The sequence below is a fragment of the Pyrus communis genome, chromosome 16 (assembly GCF_041283825.1).
Source record: "Pyrus communis isolate YQ-2024b chromosome 16, ASM4128382v1, whole genome shotgun sequence".
NCBI classification, from domain to species: domain Eukaryota; kingdom Viridiplantae; phylum Streptophyta; class Magnoliopsida; order Rosales; family Rosaceae; genus Pyrus; species Pyrus communis.
In genome coordinates this window covers 19,246,849-19,252,452 of record NC_142580.1, presented here as the reverse complement: position 1 = coordinate 19,252,452, position 5,604 = coordinate 19,246,849, and positions in this window count along the sequence as shown.

The following is a 5,604-nucleotide window of genomic DNA, read 5'->3' as shown; positions in this document are numbered from 1 at the left end:
TTTATCATTGTCCCAGTTCACCCATAAACCCCGTTGTATTCCCATTCGTTCCAAATCAAGACGAGCTTTGATCGTGTCCTTTGTCTTTCCCTCAATATCTAGAATTGTGTCGACCAATGTGTCAAATACATTTTTCTTAACATGCATAACATCGAGGTTGTGTCTCAATTTTAGTTTCGACCAATACGGGAGCTCAAAAAACATAGACTTATGCGTCCAGTTCATATGTTTAGAAGGTCTAGTCCTACTAACATTGGTTCCGAAAGGAGCAAAATCCAAGCAGTTAAGCTATTCCAAAATCTGATCACCGGAACATTCTCTGGGTCTAAGGCGATGCTCTTTCTCCCCGTTAAACTCTTTATCCTTCTCTTGCCACTCGTGGTCCCAAGGCAACCATCTCCGATGACCAAGTTAACAAACTTTTCCAGTGTGCCAACTAGATGTTGCGTCTTCCTTGCATATAGGGCATGCCATATAACCCATAGTGCTCTACCCGGAAACCATTGCATATGTGAGGAAATCGTTCACAGTCCACATCACTGCAGCCCGTAAAGTGAACATCTTGCCAATACACTTATCATTTATGCGCACACTGTGTGTCCATAAATCTTTTAGCTTATCCACCAACGGCCGTAAGTATACATCGATTGACCTACTAGGATCCTCAGTTATAAATAGAGTCATCATCATGTATTCTTTTTTCATACATTTCCATGGCGGCAAATTATACAGAAATACGAAAAATCGGCCAAGTACTCTGGTGTTGGTTAAAAGCCCCAAGCGGATTAAATCCGTCAGTGGCAAGTCGCAATCTAACATTATGAGAATTAGCATCAAAATCAAGGAACGTTCAATCAAACTCTTTCCATGCCTCTCCATCTACATGATGCCTCAAAACATCATCATCAACCCGTTTTTCCTTATGCCATCTCATGTCCATGGTAGTATGCATTGACATATACAACCACTGCAACCTAGGCTTCAAAGGCAAATAACGCATGACTTTTTGTGGGATCTTCGTCTATCTATTCTGAGATGTCATTTTGAACCTCAACTTATTGCATACAAGACATTTATCCAACGCTTTATTCTCCTTATAAAACAATACCAATTGTTTTTGCATGCGTGAATTTTTTTCATAACCCAATCCGAGACCATTCAACACCTTTTGAGCATTTCTATGGTCTTTCGGCAAACAATTGTCTTTTGGTAGCATTCTTTTGAAAACCCCCAAAAACTAATCAAAACTCTGGTTCGACATACGATACTTTATTTTCCCGTGCATCAGTTCCACAATAACTGTGAGAATGGAAAATCCATCAGACCCCGGGTATAACTCTTGGTTGACATTTTTTAATAATTTTTCATATTCTTCGAATTCTCCCTTATCCATTGGTGTTGGCATATCATCTTCCACTTCCTGATTGGTATTTTTCAACGCAAATTGAAAAACATCATTTAAGATTTCCATGACTTGTTCATTAGGATCCATTTAATTAGGTTCAACATTGCCCACTGTTGTCACATTTAAAGACGAAGCATTGTGTAATTGTTCCCCGTGATGGTTCCAAATATTATAGATCTCTACCATTCCTTTCTTTACTAAATGAAATTGAACATTTTCAAAAGTTTTCCTGAATGTGTTGTTACACATTCTACAAGGACATAGGATTCTAGTTACACCCAGCTTGTGTGTGCGTGCAAAGTTAATAAAATCCTCGATTCCGTTCAAGTATTCGTTGGTGCATCTATTCGGGTTATGCATCCACGTTCTATCCATCATTCCTGCAACCACAATAATAGTACAACAATCACAACAACTTCTACTTGATCTTCTCACCTTATGCCTCCGGTAAGGGCCCTATCCCATTCGGGAATGCAAAAGTATGGCACATAATTTACAACTACTTTGGATTAGATATTAACGTGGAGAAATTTCGGCAACATCTCTGTACAGTTCTTCAAGTGCACAACATAGATATGAAATACCTATGTGCCACCCGAAGAACGTATAGAGATGCCACCGAAATTCCCACGACTGAAACCTAATCCTTTAATCATAAACTACACGACATAATTTTGCTTTCCCAAACTGTCCAAATAATGGGACAATTCAAGAATCAATTGGACCACAGTCATGCTTTCGCATCCATACGCGACATCCAACTAATCCTCAAACGGGAAACTAAGTTTTACTAAAAAAAACCAAGTACAAAGTTAATTTCAATTAACTCCGTACATCACAACACATATTTGTACATATACAATTCAACATAAATAATTATAACATAAAAATTAATATAATTTAACAACTTAATATAAACAAATTTAACAACATATTTTGAATATACCTTAACTATTTCATATTTTTTTTAAATAAAACAAAGAAAATACCTTCCAAATCATTATCCACCGAGTGCTAGTCACACACAATATTCCTATACACAACAAATTTTACGGTGTTAGTATGAATTCACATTGATAATTTTAAATGAAAATAACAAAAACTCTTACCAAACACAATGAAATACCTCGATGCACCTAGAGATTTAGATGAATGAAGTTTTAAAGGAAGAAATTGAGAGAAAATGGGATCGACGAATCCCGAATTGAAGAAAACCGAAACAATAATTTACAGGGGAGAAAATTGTAGTTTTCTCAGTTTTCCCCCCTGCAACGTATGTAACATCCCACATAGCCCAGGGGAGTGGATCTTGTAAGCCTTTTATGTATATTCTCATCCCTACCTAGCACGAGGCCTTTTGAGAGCTCACTAGCTTCTGAGTTCATAGGAACTCCCAAGTTAAGCGAGTTCGCACAAAAGCAATCCCATGATGGATGACCCATTGGGAAGTTCTCATGTGAGTTTCCAGAAACAAAACTATGAGGGCGTAGTCGGGGCCCAAAGCGGACAATATCGTGCTACGGTGGAGTCAAGCCCAGGATGTGGTGGGGGCCCGGGCTAGGCTGGGACATGACAACTTATGACGTCAGGTTATAAAGATCACTTTTGGAACAAACACTTTGCACGACAAATACATAATTTGTCGCACAAGTTATCTTAGAGCGACAATTACATAATTCAACGTGCAAGTGTTTTTTCCCATTTTATTTATATCTTTCATAATGTAATCCATTTGCGCGACAAATACAAGGTTCATCGCGCAAAGCAATTTTTTTTTCTTTTTTTTTTTCCATTTTATTTCTTATTAATGTAAATTTTTTTTTTATCCAATTCAAATTATCAAACCAACTTATATATTACCAAAATATTTATTAAAACTAATCTATTAACTAAAATATATATTATAACTAATGTAAACTTTAAGTGACACACCCCGATCGAGATCAAGGCACGTTGGACGTCACGTGGAAGTGACGTAACCATGTGCACAGTGCGGAAGCTAATAAAATAATAATATAAATAGTACGAATAAATAAAAACTAGTCTTACATAAAGTAATAACAACAAGCGCAAGCGTAAGTGTGACGCTAAGTTCAGAGCATAAAGCCTAAAGCAGTCCGGGAGAAAATGACGCAACAAAAGTACACCCGAAGGTGGTCCTACGCTGGTGATCGTCTGTCAGATATGCTGAGAAAATCCCCAGGGAAACCACCAAACGTGCTAGCCAACTAGAACCTGGAGGGGCACAAAACAAAAGCGTGAGTGGGCAAAAACAAAGCTTTTCGAAAACCATTTAATAAATAAGTTCTAACCCCTCGCCATAAAACCTGTATACTTCCCAGAAAATAGATATATATATATATATATATATATATATATATGTGCCAATCATGCTCAAGAATATACTATGCCAAAACCTCAAAATGAAATGCAAGTGCTCAGGTAATATCGCATGAATATCATATAAACTGTCAGCCGGAGTCACCTAACGTGACCTGTACGGCTGAATCTAGAGCTCAAATCTCAATCTCAGTAACTAGACCTGCACACGAGTTGAAACCACCTAAAGTGGTCTGTACGAAAGGCCAGGGTGTAATATATATATACGCTCAAGTGCTACGATCACGTGAAGGCTGGGCGAATAGTCGCGGGTCACCTACGAGTCGGAACCACCTAAAGTGGTCTGTACGACAGGACTGTGCACCTAACTTGGATCCAAGCTGAGCGTGTGGTGCGGGAGGTGAACATCACGTGAAGGACTGTGCCCAACTCTGGGCAGGAGCACTAACACCGGGGGTGCAGGTTATGAGCTCTCTATGCATTTCAAATCACTACTGAATGTAAACATAAATCACAACTCACCTGGCACTTACCTGTGCGTCCGCAGCACCAATACACACACATATATAAATGCAACTAATCATGCATAACAAACGGCAATATAATTTATGGCTTATAACGAATAAACGTTTTAAATCAATTTCTGGGAAAATAAAAGTATATAGGTATATACGGAAAACCAAAAGCCCACTCACTGGTAAGTGGAAGGGTCGTAACCCCCCTGCCTCGAGTGACCACGCTCGTCCTCGGGATAGGTATCACCTATATGCGAAACAACTATAAAAACGTTAATTTTAAAGCACATAACCAAACTTAAGAAATAACTTCTCATACAATGCTCAAATGGGGTGTACGAATACACCAACGTGATCTGCTCAACCTCAGGATCATCCCCATATTTTTAAAATAATTTTTCACCGCCGCACGCGCCCCCACGCACCGGCCAAGGCATGGCCACACGCGCAGGCACGCTGACGGCGTCAGTTAACGCCGTCAGGAATATTCCGTTATCTTTAACGGATTCTGTCAACGGCGTTAGGAATATTCCGTGCAAACTAACGGAATATTCCGTCGTCTTCTCCGGCGAGACTCCAGCGCCGTCGCCGGCGCCGAAAAATCGGGAAATTTTCAAATCGTGATATCTTCTTCGTTTCTCAACCAAATTTCACAAAATTGGTACCAAAATGAAGCTTACAACGAGAGGAACAAGATCATACCACTTTCAAGTGCTAAAATCCACAAAATCTCGCCTAGAAAATACCCCCAACTCTGGCCAACCTCGAAACTCGTGATCCCAACGTCCAAAACCTTCAAACGAACCACCCCGAGCCTCCTAAGGACCTCACCAAGCTTCCTACAAGCTTGAAATTCCCAAAAACATAAGAAATCACGTGTGCATGAACAGTACCCAAAATCGGGTATCCCGAGTTCGACGTGAAAACGAAGGTATTCTTACCTGAAATGGGTATGGTTAAACTCCAATGGACCTCACGAGCATGGATATGTACTTTATTTCTTCCATCTGTGAGGGTTTGATGGGTTTGTGTGTGTGTCCGTACACCTGGGTAGGAAATGGGAAGGGAAGGGAGCTCGGGACAGGGTGCAGGGATAGGGGAAAAGGGTGTAAGGTGTAGGAGAGTGTGTGTGTGGCCCAAAACATGCCAACAAAAACCCAAAAACATACACACAATGAAAAATCATACTAGGGGCAAAATCGTCTTTTCACGCGTACGTTTTAAAATTTCGGAACGGGCTGTTACAACCTACCCACCTTAATAGAATTTCGTCCTGAAATTCAAAACAACCATACAACAAACCCCTAGTGATCAAAGAACAACCGAGGATACAAATCCCTCATC